The sequence below is a fragment of the Aquila chrysaetos genome, chromosome 13 (assembly GCF_900496995.4).
Source record: "Aquila chrysaetos chrysaetos chromosome 13, bAquChr1.4, whole genome shotgun sequence".
Lineage (NCBI taxonomy): Eukaryota > Metazoa > Chordata > Aves > Accipitriformes > Accipitridae > Aquila > Aquila chrysaetos.
In genome coordinates, this window is record NC_044016.1 from 22,222,296 (window position 1) to 22,241,295 (window position 19,000).

General features: G+C 48.5%; 1 protein-coding gene across 6 annotated transcripts in view; it reads right to left on the reverse strand.

Annotated features, from left to right (window-relative positions):
• The window catches only part of TJAP1 (tight junction associated protein 1), a 40,112-nt gene extending 28,214 nt beyond the window's left edge, over positions 1-11,898 (reverse strand). For 4 of the 6 annotated variants that reach the window (XM_030035833.2, XM_030035832.2, XM_030035834.2 and 1 more), the window contains exons 1-2: positions 11,736-11,898; positions 10,647-10,721 (exon numbers count right to left, since the gene is read on the reverse strand). The gene's annotated coding sequence lies outside the window, so the exon portion shown is untranslated. Of the gene's footprint in view, positions 1-10,646; positions 10,722-10,999; positions 11,466-11,485; positions 11,706-11,735 lie in introns of those variants that run through there. The other 2 variants (XM_041128588.1, XM_030035831.2) reach the window with 2 other exon arrangements.
• Positions 11,899-19,000: the final 7,102 nt, after the last annotated feature.

Genomic DNA, 19,000 nt, shown 5'->3' on the forward strand with positions numbered 1-19,000 from the left:
GAGCCACCCCGTCATCTACTGATTGCCAAGAGCACACAGGCTGCAGAGGGGGATGAGCCAACCTTAATTGGCCTTATCGGTGTAAATTAAACCCTACAACACACCCAAGCAAACAGCCAGTTCCTTTGGAGGAGCAGGCATGAGTTATTTTGCTGCAGCTATAAAGGAAACATTGCTGCTAGGACATGCCCCTGGAGTGACTGTGCCGCTCAGCTCTCCCGCTGCATTCCTGGGGTTGTTTAGCATGGACTCAGCTCCAGCCATTCCACAAGCAAGAAGTCTGAACCCTGAATGCCATCTGCAAACAAGCCAGGCTCCACCTCCTGCATGCCTGCAGGCCACCAGGTGTGGCCAGGAATGGCACAAGCTACACACTAAACACACCTTTGATGTGGAGCTGAAAGCATGTAGCCAGGGGGCATGAACAGCACGCCGCCCGCTGCTGTGCTGACTCCCAGTGCAGGAATGTGGCTGCAACCACAGGCCAAGGAAGGCAAACACACTGCATTCCTCACCAGGCAGGGAAAGAAAACAAGCAGCAAGCCCACACACCCACCAGGCCGACACCCGCCATGCTCCCCAGGCATGCCAGCCCTGCCACTGCCAGGACCTCAACAACAGCTTCAGCCTTAAACTCGTTTGTTGGAGAGTCCTCGAGTTCTCCAGGCAACTTCCCGAGCCATGGGGCAAGAGAAACAGAGCAAGGCAGAAGAGTTATCAACTGGGCACACAAGCCATGGGGAAGAGAAAAGCCACCACCAGGGCTGGGAAGTAACCACGTTCCAGGGCAGGAACAGCCTGGAAAGGGAATTTCCCTGAGTTTTCCTATAAGACAAAGGGCAAACGTAACACTGAGACTTGTTGAGCTGAGGGGGCAGAGCTGAATAAGAAGCTGACTTTGGGCATCAGGGGTGCTTGGAAGCATCCAGGCCTTTTTCCACCCCCAGGAAACCACTCTACCTTAAGTCAAGCAGCTTCTCTGAGATGCAGACACTTACTCATTACCCAAAAATCCTTTTGTAAACACTGTCCCCACTGCCCACAGAAACAGATCTGATCTTCATTGTACATTATTCTCCCCCTACAGCATTGACACCTGGTCACTTACGTGATCAAGAGAAGAGAGACTCAATGTACAAAACCCCAAGACATCAGCTGACCTCTCATCTCAGAACCTCACTATTTTAGAGTCACGAACAGACTCTATGCTCTAGTTAGAAAAAAACACTACTCCTCCTTCATGCAGCACTCCTGCAAATCCCAAAGGTTTCCAAAGAATTCACAGTTCCCAAACATGAAGTTACTCTGAAATGAAAAAGATGAGTATGCATCAGGAGGTGAAGTTGTCAGCAGCATTCTCAAGTCCACGAGAGGAAGGCTGTATTGTAAACCCCCCACATTCTGAATCTGCATTTACTTTGGGTAATACAACTAAACATCAACCCACTCCTAAAAACCCATTGCCCAGAGCTAAGGGCCAACTGTGAGACTTAATAGGCAGTGTTCTCTCAGCGCCAAGCAGGAAAGCCAACACTGTCACAAGCACTGTAGCAAGAATATATCCCACTTGAATCTACATCAATATCCCAAAGGCTGCCAAAAAAAGAGCTTCTATCTGCTGTGCTTCAGAGTAGGTTCTGAACTTCAGCAAAGCACAGGGATGTCAGAAAGGAGCAGGATTTCATAAGGCAAAAATGACAGATATGGTAGAACACATATTCCCTTCTACTTTCCAAGAAGCAAAAAGCACACACACAGAGGGAGCCCTATGCTGTCACTGCACAAAAGTGTCAGCAAATTCAAAGAGCACCCACGAAGGGCTAAAACACTGGGGAGCCTGGAAGGCAAAAGGTCAGTGTAGCCACAAGCTCAAGAAACATGCCGATGCATCTAGCAAGCTGCCGGAGCAGGGATGATTTATAAGGCTGTGGGCCAGCTGCTCCATACCCCACATGTGCATTTCAAGGCCCCCGCTGAGGGGAATGGTCTGGTATTAGGTTAACAAGAACAGACCAGATGAGGTCCAGTAGACTTTCCCATGCCCATTAAAATTCAAGGCCTCAAGCTAGCTACTCCCTTCTAAGCCAGTAAGGTAAACTGCTGCATTAGCTCCAGTACTTTGAAGAAAGAGGCACGAAAGGCCAGATTTACCAATAGATTTATATCCAAAGATATAAATAGAAGCCTGTCAGGATTAACAAAAACACCCAAACAGATTAGGTGTCTAAATCACTGCATGCAGGAGAAAGGGCTTCTCCACTTCTAACCACTCCATACCTCCCCAACCCCAGTTGCCACAAGAAAACCCATTTCAGAGAGGACAGAAGCCCCTGCTGCTCTACAGGTTGCCAAGGGCCATCCCTGTGCAATCCACTTCGATGGTGACAGCACCCAAATTCCCACAAGTCTCAACAGTGCAACCTGCAATGGCTGCAACTCTCGCAGAATGTAGGTCTGCCTACTTCCCAGAATAGAAGCTGCCTCTTCAGCCTCTCCTCTCCCTTCCCCCACTACATCTTTATTTCTCATAGACTTAATACTGTTTCAAGGTACAACCCTCATCCTGCCACCGGTGGGTGGGTGAGTGGGGGAAAGGGGCCCTTTATAATTGTAGTGTTGCAATCTGCTAGCCAGGCCAGGCGGCCTGTTCCCGCCTGCACTGTATTAAATTCCTTATAACTGATTACACCCCCATGGGGCATGATTAGCAGTCTTCAGAGAACAAAGTCTACTTTCATAAGAATAAGAACAGACACGTACTGCTAACCTACTACACAGCTGGGCAGGTGAGGAAACAGGGAAAAAAGGAGGGGGTGTGGAGGGGAAGAGTTAACTGCACTGCTAACTATTCTTTCCCTCCCTCCCCTATTGCAGTGTCTCTGAGTTGTGATTTCCACTGCCCTGAATTGCTCCCCTCGGACCTACCCCAGAAGATTCAGGGAATGTAAGCCCATAAACAAACTGCCACCTGTGGAAGTTGGGCAAAATCCTAACCTGGAGAGGTAAGGCCTTGAGGCAAGCAGATTGAGCTTTGCTCTGTGTGACAGCAATTCCCTTCACACCAGTTCCTAGGAAAAGGGAAGCGTGAATTTCAACAGCAGCATCAAAAATAAGGAAAAGGAGGGAAAGCTTGACATACGATCACATACCCACACCCCCCTCTAACCTCTATATGTATCTGGAAAGTCTATATAAGCAACAGCAAAACATCTAATTCAGTCTGGAGGTTAACAGCTCTCCAGAATCAGATGATTATTTTTCTCTTGTGGTGAGAGAGGAGGCAGCAAACAGGAGGAAAGCCCTCTCCACCCAAGAGAGATAATAGGGATCCCCAAACATACATAGTCCATATACATTGCTGCAACAAACCAGCCTGATGGAAACTTAGCCAATCTGACATGAAATGACCTACAACTCATTAGCAGGTGCCTTCCAAATCTCAAATGCCCACACAAACAGCCACAAACATATTTGGTGCTATCTGGCCTCCATCTCAGCAAAGCACAAAGAATCAAACAGACTATACAGCCTTTCACCAAAAGGAGTAAGAAAAATGGAGGCAACTCCTAGGCTCAAACAAGCCTAGGATGAGCCCTTCCAGCTACTCTCCCCAAACCTACGACAGAGGAGAGCAGAGCAGGAAGCTCCAGGAAAACATTTTTATTTCAGAGGGACACCTGTGCAGCAGCTTCAACAAAATAGTAAGAACCTTTCTAACTGTGTCATTTTGGAAACAAGTCACCTGCTTTACCCAGAGCCCACTGGCTTTGCCCATGGCCCCATGGAAGCTCATGGTACAGTCTGGAAGCACTAGTGTTCAGCTGATGCATCTAGAAGGGGGCACCTTGCTGACACATTCCACCCACATTCTGACTCAACCCACCAGAGAAAGGATTTGTTGATGGAGACACCAACCCAGCTAAAAATGATCTACTTATATCTGCTTTATTCAGCAGCTGGTCCTTCAGCCAGCACATAGGAGACATCTGAACTGTACTGTCTAGTCTTGTTTGTACAGCAAAATCTGCATGTTCTCTTTACTACAGAAAGACCTGAAGGCACCAACTGACTTCAGGCTCTGATGTACTCGACATTGATGTAAAAGCATCAATACATTTAGAGTTATCAAACAGATTGTGCTTCCAGGGTTTGGACAAATGGGAGGCTTCACCATAAACACAAGTTAGTCATTAGAAGCTCCAGAAGGTAATTTAAATTATCGCAGCCAGCACAGAAATAGTTTTACTTTGGGACTTCAAGTTGCAAAGCTGTAATAAATCCAAGTGACACAGTAAAACTTTTTATAAAAGCTGAAAATTAGTTGTGAAGCCCCAGACAGCCTTGTATATAATTTGATTCAACTACCATGCACTAGCAAAAGGGAAACCACTCTTCACACTGTAAAAAAAAAAAAGATCCAAAAACTCTATCATCCTTCAGCTCCTAGGAGGCAAAAGTAGTCTGTTTGCATTTTGTATGTGTATATATATATACACACATGTAAAATATATGGAAATAATAAATATATAAATAAAATTAAAAACCCACACATCTAACAATAAATTGTTCAATCCCCCACCATGTTGGGCAGCTATCAATCAGGCATCTTAGCTCAAATTGGAGCGCTGCAATCCAACACTCTCCCCTGGCTGCTGTACCCTCACAGATACCCTGCAACCATCCCCCATTCCTAGAGTAAATTGCCTTCCACTGCAGAGAAGCACTCCTGCTATTCCAATACCGGTATTCACCACCAGGGCAAGAGACCCTAATTTAGCCCCGCACGGGCCTTCTGCAAACTGCTAATCCCCAATACACAGCTGTTTTTCAAATGTACAGGCATGAGCAAACCATAAACGATTTATGGCGCGTGGCAGGAAGACTCCTGGCTCCCTGCGTAGGCGGGGTTTTGGGACAAGATCATGCTTGGACTAATGTTTATATTGCAAGTTGTCAGTTGGGTAGTAAATCATCTCTGGAGCTGCATAGTAATACAGCTCTCCCCATCCAGCTGGAGCCTTGACGACATTGAATTCTGTTATAGCCATTTCAGATACACCTGGGGACCTATTTACAAAGGCATCATCTAATCAAGGAAAAATGGATACACTTATAAGCAGACTGTACAGAAATTCTGCAGCCCAGCAAGGGTGATTTGCTTTCAGGAATCAATCCACCCTGGTACGAGAAGCTTCCCAAAAATGACACTCCGTACTAGCCCTAGAAATCAAATTGAGTGCCTACACAGACATCTACTAACAGAGCGCATTGCTAGCAAAATACAGTTATCTGAGAAAATCCTTCTGAGCAAAGTTTTCATTTCCTAGTATTTACATAACCGTACTGCAAGCAATGCTTAGAAATTCAATTCTAAAAGTTCAAGAAATATATTTTGCATACTTTAGTGCATGAGACACTTTCTTCACAGAAAAATGAAACCACTTAAAGGTAGGATGTGAACTTGAAGTCCATTCTCAAGAAAGGTTACTTAAAACAACTCTAATTTTAAACAAATATCCTGTCATTTTCCATTATTTTCTTTTCCCCCATTTGAAAGGGCTGTGCACACAATTCACTGGGTATGGATCTCCCACAGCTAAAAGGGAAGGGGGAAGAGTTCTCAATAAGGAAAAAATGATAAATAAGAACACACAAGAAAAAACAGAACAGTAGAATTAACTGCAATCACATTTCAGTTGTGTGAGACCAGATTTCAAGTCATCTCCCTAGAATATTTTTAACCTTCCCATTGGGCAGCAGCAGAGTCCTCACTAATGAACAGCAAAGCTGCAGTATGAAATCTCATTTAGGAGACAATGAAGCAAGGCATCTTTGGGAATCGTATAGAGCTTGTGCAGCAAGATACACGCAGGTCTAAATGCAGTAACCCTGAGTAGCATATGCTAAAATAATGGTCAAAAACCTTACTACCACAACGATTATCTAATTATTATCTCAGGAAAATAACTTATACTCTTTTGAAACAAATGCTAAAAAGTAAAACTTGCCTAAGGCTTTTTATGAGCCTAAGTATAATTCCCCAATGGTTAGAGAAACTACCTCATCTGTCCCTTTTGATTTCAGAACCATTCATGCATGAGCGTTACATTAATGCAACTAGACAACTGAGACTTCAAACACAAGAGTAAGAAAATCCAGTTATGACTCCTACAACATTGCCAAAACCAGCTTTATCGCAGAGCCAAAACACAAATATAGAACTCAACCAAAGACACAGCAGTCACTGACTGCTGAATTTGCTGACTCCTAGAAATCAGAAATTTAAACCAGTTCTCTCTTGCCACAAGCACCAGGTCAGATCCTCTGTGCCTAAAAACCACAGAAAAACTTACTTTCCAATCCTGACCCATTTCACTTTCTCAGCATCACAAAACTTCTGTCAAAGTCAGTAATCCTTTACGCACAGCTGTTACACCTGCCACGACAGGGTTATGTTGTGCCCTAAAGCACATGTTGTTCCCAGAACAGCCCATAGGGAAGGTATCCATACAGGGATCTCAAGGTTTTGCATGACCTGCTCCTAGCTCTGAAAATCCCCCTCTTTCCTTCAGGAGTTCCCCTTGCATTTAGGCAAACATTACAAACACACACCTTTTTATACATATCTCCATACTACTGCCACTTACCTTTATTAGCCTATCCATCAAACCAAATTTATGCCTACTTGACCAAGCAGCACTGATAGTTCTCTTGATCCTCAACACAGATTGGACATGAGCACAAGACACAGACTGTGTCTTCCCAGACACTAGTACATTGAGGCTCATGCTACAACATGCTAGATCTCACTTGAACAGCCTTAAAGCTCTTCCTTTCAGCCACCTTCCAGACTAAAGTCCACTACAAGACTGCAACGTGGAGAGGCCAAACTCCACACATTCTTTTCCCTCTAACAAGCAAAGGCAAGGAACACAAAGAGCTTTGCCTGACCGCTTGGCGGGAAGAGACAATACATGTCTTCACATTCACAAATGCGACAGACCTCATCTATGGACTGCACTATCTTTCCAAGGAGCCTGCTCTCCACCAGCTTAAAATCCTCAACTACCAGGCCTAATCAGAGCAGCTCAAGTGCTCTGTGGGTTTGTTTTTTGGTTGGTGGTTTTTTTTTTCCTAATGCAGTTATCACAAAAAGAAAGGTTAGTGGGCAACCTAATATAGCAAGTAAGTGTGATTCAATACCTTGCGTCTGACCCAGGCCAATACAAGGTAGTTTAGAAGATGGAGCAAGAAGCCTCAGTGGACAATTATGGAACAAACTGCCCTTTCTTTAAACCTTTACCTGTTAAGAGATTGGGTTATGACTGAAAGATACACCTTCTAGAATGAGTTCTTTAGCTAAAGCAAGTCTGAACATTTCCACCTGTAAGTGCTTGATCTTTTCTGAATCCTGCTCAGCTCTTAGCCTTGGTGCTATTATGTGGTAGTGAATTTCCACAGATTAGACATCATGTGAAAATACTTCAAAATGATTATTCAGTTTGATGCCTATCTGTTTCACTGAATTGCATTCACCTCAACCGAAGAATACATTCCAGCTCCTTCACCTCTGCATAGCAGTCTTCCTCAGGCTTGGCACCCAGCATTGTTGAAAAGCAGAGGAAAACTGAGCCCACCCAAGTGATGCTTATCCTGCATTCCAACCATTGCAATGCTATTCTCACAGTCCTACATGGCCTTCCATGCCATTTCCTTCCTAAGCACAGCTCCCAGGAGGGCACTCCAGAGAGGGTGGCTCATGTCATTCCAAACATAAGTCAGCCTGCAAGCTGCTGCTTTTGGCCCTCTCTGAGCATATTAGCAATAAGACCATACATTAACATCCTGACAATGAAGAGAATAATTTCCAAGTCTGGAACAAACAAGGGAGCAAAAAAGAGAAAAGATTAATTTAAGTCAAAAAGATTCAGCCAGATAAGGCATTACAAGCTGTGGAAACAAGCAAACAGCTCCTGGGAAGGGAAAAAAAGAGGCGGGGGGGGGGGGGGGGGGGGGCACAACATGTCTCAGAGTGCCCACTTGCCTTAAACAAGGCAGGGCCTGACTTGCACTCTATAGCAATTTCACCATGCTACAGAATATGCAGGACAGTGGATCACACAGGGCTCTGCTTCATTTTGAAGTCATGGCTTTTCATCTCCTCCACTGAGCTTTACTAAAGCATTCAATGCCACAGTATCCAAGTATCTTATAGACTCTTATGGACTCTTCCTCAAATCCCCAATAAGATGGGCATTAATTGTATTTTGCAACCAAAGAACGGAGAGCAAGAAACAGTAATGAACTGAACATGTTCACACAATAAATCTGTGGCAGAAATTAGGTATCCTACGTTGCAGTTCAGAATTCTGACCACAGGCTCATCCTTCCACTCCAACCAGCTGTAAAGGTACTTCAATTTTAAAAAGTAACATTCTTCCTACTACAGTTACAGACCCAGCCAATCTAGATCTAAGGAAAAGCCCTCGGGTAGGGGAACTGGCAGGGAAACAGGATGGACAATTTCATGCCCCAAGGCATTAGCCCTGTTTGCATAGATTACGCACATAGTTCCTTTGCAGTCCTGTGTAAAATGAATTTCGGAGAGGATCATATTTACCCAGTTACAAGTGACTTGAAATACACACAGCTAGCACAAATGCCACAAGCACTCACTCTCTGCATAGCTCAAGGTGTCATATGAAAAGGGGATATCTTCCCAACCAAAGCTTTCAAGCAAGGAGATGAACATACCCAGCTTCAGGACCTTAAATTTACTCTCAAAGCATCAATCAAGTCAAACAGCCAAGAAAATCTGTTCTATTATGACAATTCCAGTTCCTGACAACCCCAGACAAGAGCAGAGATGAGTCAAAAATGTGTCAAGCCAGATCCTCATTCCTGAGCAGAGGAATCCTGCCCTCAGTCTGTATCACATGCAGGCTCATTTGAGATCCCTACATATTGTATTTCTCCCAGCAACATGAAAGGCAGGGGGTTATTAGCTAATAATAATTAGTTACTACATTATTCTTGTCACACTGTGCTGTAAAAGCGAGGCCCTTGTTAGCAAGTACACAACACGGTTAATTCATTACAATCTAACCTCCAGACCTATTTCTTGGGACTACACTGTAGATGTGGTGACACATGGAAATCTCAGAGAGTCTAGTTTTCAGTGGATCCTCCATAAAATATAGCAGACATTTTAACAGGTTAGGGAGCTCATCTTCAGAAAAATCATCAGCCTCCAGGACTCACAAGCATCAAGTCTATTTCAAACAACTACCCAGTCACATTTTACTGAAACTTGTTTACTTTGCTATTGTTCAAACAGCTTGGCTTTCTTCACCTTTTTAAAAGCACTTTATATGCCACACCAGCTGCCACAAAACCCTTCTCCAAGCCAGCTCTGGTACCATTCACATCACCCTGTGGACCAAAAATCACTCATCCCATCTGACTATTTGTACTGCTCTGGGACAAAAAGGGGGCAGACCTGCAAAGGACTATACCTCTTTCAAAGCTATAATCTAGTTCCCCTACATACTATGCCACATGATTGTACTTAGAGTGGATGGCAGAGATAAGAATTCAGGGTCTGAAGGCTGCAAAGCAAGTGACTTAGCAGCAGCCAACAAATGACTTGAAACAGATCGGAGAAGAATGCAAGGTCATCTTTGGTTCAGAAAGCTGGTCTGAGGAGGCAACAGGTCTTGGCATGTAACTCATCCCCTTCTGACCCAATGCCTTGTTAATGTTAATATTAAGATGAAGATAGCCATGGTCTGCACTTTGGAACTCCGCTGGCCCTGCTGAAATGCATTCCTATGATTTCAAGAGCACTGGGTGCCTGGGAAGGAATGAAAAGCCAAAAGCTCCTGATACCACAGCTAAGACGTGCTAGCTTAAATGCTGATTTAACATCCAGAAGCTGAAACACACTGTATGCAAAGTACTGTTGGGATACATATCCTTTCTGCAGTGATTCACTAAGATGTGAAGAAAGGAGGTGTACTAAAAGTGATTTGACAAGTAACTGAAAGGTATGATCAAAGGACCAGCTGCTGGGTACCAAACAGCTGCCCCTCTAAACTGGATCTCAACAGTTTGTTCAGGAGACGACAGAAAGGCCAGCAGTACACCTGTACCACCCATCAGGGGATCAGCCAAAATATGGGTGGAAAAAACAATGTGGTGGAAGAAATAACCTAACAGAACAGAGGTTCACTAGAATTACCTAACTTTGGCATTGCAATTATCGCAAAAGCAGGATCATCAGAAAGGATTTCATTGAGATTCTGGCTGGGTAGACCTCTTGTGATTACACACAGAGCACAGCTACTTCAGCACTGACAGAACAGACTTTAGACTGCTTCTCTGGATGGCGTATAAAGTGCACTGGCTGACGTCTTTAACTGAACTTTTCTTCCCAGGAGCTCTTACTGAATTTTTCAGGGTCACTCCCATTTCATTGACAACCCTGGCCTCTCAATTCAAGCAATATAGGCCTACTATGATGCAGAGAACACCACAGAGAGGGACAGTTTTTCAGGTATGTGGTTCATATATTCTCAAAAAATTTAAGTAGTGGGACCAAAAGAACACAGTTCGACTCAGCATCAGCTCATTCCTGGCTTTCTTACCTGCTGTCTGATGCTTCAACAAGGATTCATTGCTTCCTCTTATGTAGGCCCTTTATCCCAGTTCCTTCTCTGAATCTGTAAAAGAGATGCATACCTCTGAAAAGCTTTCACTGGCATAGAACTATCTATATTTGATTGATGATCCTTTTCAGCGGACAACCTCCACCTGGCATCTCTCAGATCTAGGTCATTCTCAGCCTTGCCAGACTTGCATATTATTTCCACACCCTGATGCCTATCAATGCAATCTCCTGACCATCTAAAAAACCATTTATTAGCACTCAATCTTTTACTCTGCTCCACACAGTGTGCTCAAGCCCAGAGCCAGATGCAGTTCAGTATTTATTGTTCACCTGTTTTTCTTTAAAGTCTTCCCATGTTCCCAGCGGCTGCTCACCAATTCTATAGTGTGAAGCATCCCTTGCACTAAAGAGGGTGTACAGGCTGGTAGAGAATTTCCCATTCCCCCCTGCCAGGTTTGGCACCAGGGGAGTGCTGCTCCTTCCCTTCCAACTCTGCCTCTGTCAGTTATACTCTGGTTCTTTAACACACACATGCTGGCCCAGACTTGTTTCACTTTGCAGCTCCTACTCCAGCAATGCTCCCTGCACAGATACTGCTTTCTCATCCCCCACACCACCCAGCTCTCCATCACCCAGACAAGGGTACACCCTGCATGGACCTGATTCGGCCTGTGCTTCCATGCCTGCTCTGCTCCCTAACGCCCTGATGGCCGAGGCGGTGGCACCACCGCCCTCCCCCACGGGGACGGCCCCTTCCCCGGGGCCCAGGCTGCGACCCTACCGCCCTCCCGCACCCGGCCCTCATCTGCCGCTCACCCCGCCTGGCTGACTCTCCCTGCCCACGGTGCGACCCGCCCGGACCCGCTGTCCTCGGGGGACCTTCTCCCGGCCCCAGGCCACACACGGGGACAGGGAGAGCCCCCCCACTCGCAGGACGCCGGCCCGAAGCCCGCCCGGGAAGGTCGGCGAGGCCCGGGGGCGCGGGGGGCCCCGCCCGGGCCCGGCTCGGTCCCCAGCCGGTCGCCTTCCCCGCTCCCCGCCCCCGGGGCCCCAGCCCGGCTCTGACCCGGTCGGGCTCGGCTCCGCCCAGGGCCCCAGTGACTTTGCGGCCGGTTCTGCCCCGGTTCGGCCCCGCCTCGGGCCCGCCCCAAACTTTGCCCCCGCTCGGCCCTGCCCCACGCTCTCCCTTCAGGCCGCCATTTTGCCGCGGGGCACGCCGGGTAATCCGGCGGAATCCCCACGCTTCAGCGCAGCTGCGTCATCGGGCAGCACGGAGGGGGCGGGGCCAGGCGCGGCGGCGGGCGGGCGGCGCGTCTCTCCCGTCACCGCGGCAACACGAGGGGCGGGGCGGCGCGGGCGGCGGGGGAGAGGGGTGACAGGACGAAACCAACGGGGCCGCGCGGGGGTGGGGGTCAGGGAACCCGAGTGCCAGCGCGGGGGGGACGGTGCCGGTGCCGGTGCCGGTGCCGGTGCCCTCTCCCTCTCCCTCTCCTCAGGAGGGGGTGAGGCGGGTGGTGCTTCTCCACCGGCGCTGCCAGCGGGCTCAGCCTGCCGCCGCGCCGGCCGGAACCGCTTACCCTTTCCGGTTCGGTGGGGTCCGGGGCCGTGGTAGCAAGGGGCGGGTGGCAGCTTCGAACAGGTCCGCGTTTGTTTGGGAAAGCTTTGCCGGGCTGTTTGGGCTCCTTCCCCGACGTGCCCATGGAGAGGGCTCCCGCCGCGCTCTCCTGTAAGAGGAGGTTCCCGTGAGGCCTTCGCAGGGCTCCGCCAGTGGGGACGCCTGGGGACGCGGTCACGCCGCGAGGCTGTGTGTGGACGTTCATATTCAATAAATCTCCCTGATGAGACAAGCCGGCTCAAAAAGTACCACCGAGGGCACGGCAGAGGGATAGACCAACACACCGGGACCCGTGTGCCCTCGGGTGGGAAATGGGCAGTGTTGAGATGTCTTCAAATGTATTGAAGGACACGGGATGGGCCGACAGGCTGTTGAGCTGCCTTTCGCTGCATGGCTCTGGCAGAGGCCTCTCGTCTGGCTGGGAAAGGATGAAGAACCTGCCCCGGCTCCTGCCCCTGCATTTGCTTCTGGAGGCTCCAACAGAGCAGCCGGGCTGCAGCCCTTGGTCACCTCACAGACTACCTCTGAGGTTACACAGTTGAGAGCAGACCTTGAAAAGAGGCAGCTCAACCCCTGAGTTGATGAAGATGACTGAAAAAACATGGTATAGGCTGGTCACGGCAATTAGTGCACTCGGGACCCCAAAATGGGCTTACAGTAACTGCAGGTGATCTGCCCTCTTCACATCTTTGCCAGCCAGGACAACTCACTGGGAGACAGTGTCCAGGATCAGCTCCTTCCCGTTAAGTGCCTTAGTTTCTGAGAAACATTCTGACAGTCTGGGGCATATCACAGCCTGTCACTAGGGATGTATTACCCCATCTGTGGGGCCAGGTGGAGAAGGAGGGAGGGGGGAAAGGGGAGAGTGGTAAATGGAAAAGTCCACGTAAAACCCCCAAGGACAACTGCCTGCTCCTTAAAGGAGAGGGCCTGAGGGCAGCAGGTACCAGTCAAAGGTGGGCAAGAGCTAGTCAAACCTGGACACAATTTGGTAATGTGCTTTGGTCTTTATTTGCAAACCCTTCCACTCTATTGTTCTAGCCTTGGGACTTCAAGAAGTCAATACATTTTAATTTTGAACCAAATTGCCCCATTTATTCCACACTGAGCTCACACAGGTGCTTTGTCCATTGCACCTCATGCCTGGTGCCTAGACTTACCCTCTGCTCCCCTTCCCCATTATTGTTTCTTTCACAAACATCTCCTGAACTGATTACTCACATGGTAAATAATAGAGCCTAGTCCAGAGGAAATTTGTGTAGTCTAGAAAAGTCCTGGTAGTATTTGGATGATGTTCCTCAATGTACTACATTTACAAAGCCTTCAGATTTGCATTCAGGTAGTACCAGGCTCACAGCGCTGCAAACTCTGCCCAAATGGTCCCCTCTCTTACACAATAAAAGACAGGTGCTCAGCAGGACCCCGCTTCCGTGACCTTGGGAATATTGTGCAAAAACGTCTGCTGCACACCCAGCAAGTGCCGTCTGCACCATGCCACGCGTCAGCCAGGGATATTTCAAGAAAGCCTTCAGTACTTGTGCCCCCATAAATTCTCCAAATCCTCCCTGTGCTGGAGTCAGATAACAAGCAGAAGGACAATGGCTCCAAGAATCCAGGCTGCCCATCTGCTCTGCACTTCCAGATTCTTGCTTCCACAGGGCCAGCTGATGAAATTTTCATAGCTGATGAGGTTTCTCATTTCCACTGGGCCTTGCTGCCTTGGAGCCTTCACAGTTGTGGTCTGTTCAAGTTTCCGTGGGTGCACACTGATGGCAGCAATGATTAGAGTCCTTTGCTTTCTTTTGGTGACCTGTTGGAGTAGGATCTTCAAGGTTTTTGCAAGTCTAGGTGAAATAAGCCCTGCAGGAAGGAGAGAGTTTGATTTTCAGATGGTCCCAGCATTTACTGCTTCCATTAAACTCAACTCTTCTCAAAACCAGATGCTAAGGTCAGACAGCCAAAGGGAGACTAGAACTGAACTCAGGATGCCTGAACCAGTCACCTGCTCTGAGCACTGAAAATCGCTTTCCTCAGATCCCGAAGGCCTTAATTCCCAACTCGTCTCCCTCTCCACACACATCCACCCTGCCTTTTCCCGAATCCGGTATGCTTGTGAGCTGGACTCACCACTGCCCTGAGCCCAGAGATGTGACATGATGCGGAAGCATGACGTTAGGTTACATTATATTCATTTATATAACACCATTAATACCAAAGTGCTGCTCCCTGCTAGAGCCAGTTGCTCGCTAAAGCCTCTGAAGTTCAATTAACAAGCACCAGGTAATTTAACACTTGACTCCCAATAATCCTTTTATTTTAAGGGGCCTCTGGCGGATGTAAAGCCCTCAGCAAACAGTCCTGGAAGTACATTTGAGATTCTCTCAAATACCAGCTGAATTTATGACCCTTAGTGAAGAGCAGGGAGGAATCTCTTCAAAATACTTTCCAGCTGGCAGCACTTTATATAGACCCCTGTAACTGTATAAAAGGAACCCCTGGAGGGGCAGGTGCCACCCTGTGGAGGGACAAATCCCTCTAAAGTGCCTATGGTCTTGGCTATTGAAGAAGTAGATGGCAGAAATAATGTCTCCCCACCAGAAGAAGGCAGTGCAGGCTTGGTCCTCTCAAGTTCCCCACCAACCCAGGTCAAGCAGGGAAGATGGCAGGTAGCAGACCACCCTTTGGTGGCCATCTCAGAGGCTGTCACCTGCCTGAGAGTTGCATGAAGTCCCATTTCCTCTGGCTTGGATGCTGCAGTCCTGAAGGGACTCCTGGGAAACACTTGTCTCCTCCGCTACATCTCTGCCTCCAGCTGCACAGATGATTCCCCAGTAGACCTCAGCTGGGAAAACCTCAGAGGCAGAAGAGGTTTTATGGATGGGCTGAGCCCACCAAAACCAAAAAACCCGAGACATATTTTGAGCAGAGCTTGCACTCTGGGGTATGCCAGTACAAGAGGAGCTCAGCACCCAAAACCAACTGCATTTTGGTAACAGTAAGATCAGTGAAGCACAGCCAGCCTGGGACAACCAAACAAGTCTGTGGATGCAGAATTGGACAGCCAAACACATCCTGCCAGTATGCCTAGAGCATGCACCTACCAGAAGAATACAACCCACTAGTAAAACAGTTGCTATCAACACCCATGTGTATAATTCAGGCCGTACAGCTACATAAGAGTGAGGGTTGGGGTTCAATTTTAACATGAAGAAGCAACCCTCAAAAAACTCCTGGAGTTTTTTCACAGGCAAACACTTTGCTATCAGGATCCCCAACAACAGCGGCTGAAGAACAGAACTATGCTGACCCATCCCAACACAAAGTGCTGTTTGTCTTATGGGACTGCCTAAAGGCACCCATCATGGTTGGGATGTAATTGTGCTGGGCACTGCACAGAAAGACAAGCAGACACAATATCCTGCCCCTGAGGCTTGAATCTCTGAATCTCTTGCATCTCTCTCAAACCATCTCTGCCAATACAGGATGGAGGGCGAAGGCAGAACTGGAGAATGACAGAAACCCACTGCTGCAGTACCCTGGTGCTTGGCACGGCTCGGTGGTTTCATGCCATCACGGAGTTTGAGCAGAGAGGGATGCACAGCTCACGCTGGTATTTCATACACTTTCCCCCAACCTGTATACTTGATGAATACATTGCACATCAACACTTGTCCATTACAATTGCTGCCTATGCATGTTTTGTATATTTATAAATGCATATGTATAAAAATAGAATAGAATAAAATAAATAGATATCAGTGACCCCTACTGGCCATTTCTAACTAGCCATAAAATAGTGCTGCAACAGCTGGCGCTCGCCTCTTGCCCTTTCCCTAGCGCAGTCTTTCATCATGGGGCAGGAAGCGCAGAGCCTGGCAGTGGTGGATTTGTACTCTCTGCGCTTGCTTTGCGCTGGCTGCATTATTCCTGGGGGCAGGCAGCAGAAATCAGGGTCTTCTGGCCTCAAGTATTTGGTCGTGGCATCCCCCTCATCTCTGCTCACCGCCAGCTCCACACCACGCTCAGCCAGTGAACTGATCCCGGATCTTGCACTGAGCCCTGCACAGGTGCCTCCAACTCTTACTCTGTGTGGCTCCAGGGCTCTGCAACGGACCAGGTATCAGGCTGTGACCTTACACATGGTATTCTGCCAGAAAAAGCCAGTTCCCAGCTGGGACCCATACCACAGTTACCACTGTTCCCTGGAGTGAGCTCCCTGCAGGAGCAGCTGCCCCAGCACCGCACAGTTTCTCCTCCTGGCAGCCTCACCCAAGCCCCGCCAACACTACCTGAAAAGCCTTCACCCCAATGGGTGCTAAATCCAGCATGGGTGCTGCCGTGCAACAGAGATTGAAGGGCAGTCACCCTCCCATGCCAGCAATTTAGTCTGTTGAAGGAGAGGAGAGAAATGGCGCGTGTGCCCGATGGCCAGGATGGCTGCTCCAATGCAAGGCAAAACCCCATGGGAAGCAAAGGCTGGAGTCACGGTGTCAGTCTCAGACCGAGACTCGAGGGGCTCTGCCTCCCTTCCCCTTTGTCAAAACTTGTTTAGCTTGTCATGCTAATAAAGTGTTTGAAATGAACTGAGTTAAAAGTATGTGGAGAGGAAGGGGGAGGATGTCTCACCAGAGTGCACGGGAGGTGGTGGAGGGGTTAGGCGCGATGCTGGCTCTCCCCGGCGTGCGCAGGTAGAAGGGGCTTCGTCAGGTGCGGGGCAGAGCGCTCGCCCACACGCAAGGGGAGGACACTGCACACCAGGGTATTGGGGACAACACTTCACCAGGGTGCACAAACTGGGGGGAAGGAGCTGATCCCCCAAGCCCTCTGAGGGCAGAGCAGGGACACACGGGCTCTTTCAGGTAGAGGCATGTGGCTGTGTGTCGTCTTCTGAGAAGCCCTTCTGCATGCCTAGCGCACATCTCCAGCTCACAGAGACCTTTTTTTGTGAAATCTGCAGCACTGCTCTCCCCGTGCAGCTCTTGTTTATAGGGACGGGTCCAGGCAGGCTGGGGAGGAATTACCTTTCCCTAGGACACGCTTGGTGCTTGGCTGAGCACACTGCTTCCCTGCTTCACAGGAGGTGCTGAAGGCCAAGGAGCCAGTCAGTCTGCAATTAGCCTCCCCCCCAACACCCGTCCACATCCCCTGGGGCTGCTAATTATGGACTCCTCTCCTCTGCGCCCAGGGTTCAAGCCTTTCTAAGCACCGGCTGTAGTTTTGTAAAATGACCTTGAAATTCACTGCAACAGGCACTCCCGCCAGGTTTCACTGCAAAAGCCAAGATATGCCAACCTCTGTAAATACCCAGGAGCAAGCTCAGAGGCAAGCACTGAGGAAGCTCAAAACATTTGCTCCAGGAGGCTCCCATTAAATGCTTGTGTGCTCCCAGTGAGATTAAGATGTTTCATTGCTAGAGCTGCCAGCTGGAAAGGGAAGGGGAGAGGGCACAGCTGAAGGTGGGCTTCGAGGCACCTGCGGGTGTGTGCTGGCAAAGGGAAAGCCTGGAAGACATTTCCTTCCTGCTCTGGTCCTTCCAGACCTCTTCCTGGCAGCAGGAGGCAGGTGGGGGAATGGGTACACCCCCTGAAGTCTGTGCCTTTGGGAGAGCCCTGACATTAGCTGTCACACACACATGCAGAGGGAAGCCAGAAATGACAGGACAAAACCAAGATCCTACACTTTCTCAATGAACTCATGGGGGTTTTTTGAAGGGGCATGACCCAGTCTTTTGAGCTATGGGGGTGCAAAGTAAAACATCTCTCTAGCCACCCTCCATATATACCTCTGTCTCTTTCCCTCTCTCTTCAAGTCTAACTCCTTTTGCCTCTAGTATTTCATCTTTCTTTTTTTCTTTTTTTTTTTTTTTTTCCTGGTGGCTCTGTCCTGTCTTGGATAGAAGTGCTGAGGGTAGACGCTGGGAATTTGTATCTCAGAATAACATATGTCTTAAGCTTACTTTTCCAGCTCCTCACAGCAAGTTTGGAGGCTGCCAAGTACTGAACTCAAGTCTATTACAATGACACATGCACTCTCCTATGCTCAGAGGATCTGTTTTAGTGGAGCAGCCCAGCACACAGTCAGATTTTAGCTAGTCCCAACAGAGCAGCTGTCTGGCGGCCAGTGCAGGGTACAGACACCCCTCAAGAAGCAGCAGCCCTGATGACGAGGGACTCACTGCAGCTGGCTCGGAGTGGAGGAGAGGTGAGCTGGATGGAGGCTGACACTTGGCTCTGAACAGCCGGGAATGATGTCTCCAGGACTTCTCACAGGCACCACTGGAACATCCATACAGTCCAGCCCCCCTTGGCCTTGGTGATGGGAAACGTATGCTGGGCCACCCCTCTGTCCAGTGGGTATGTATGGATGGTGCCTCCTCACGCCCAGCATCCTTCCTCTTCCAGGGCTGGGTCCGCACGGCTCAGGGGAAGGCACAAGCATTGCTCTGTGCAAAATTGCTGAAGAACCTGCCCTTGTGGAAAGCTGCTCCTTACTCCATGGCCTAAAGCTCATCTTCAGTGCCCTGGAGCAAGAGGGTTTACAGCTCTTTGGAGTTCATTCCTATTTATTCTCACTATCTATATAAATGTCTAGTTATCTTTTAAATGAATGCCTTTTCTTGTTACCCAGTGGCAATGAGTTCCCCAGATCATCAGTGTTTAGGATAAAGGCGATCCTTCCTGTTGTTCATTTTGACTGCACTTATTTCTGATTTTGCC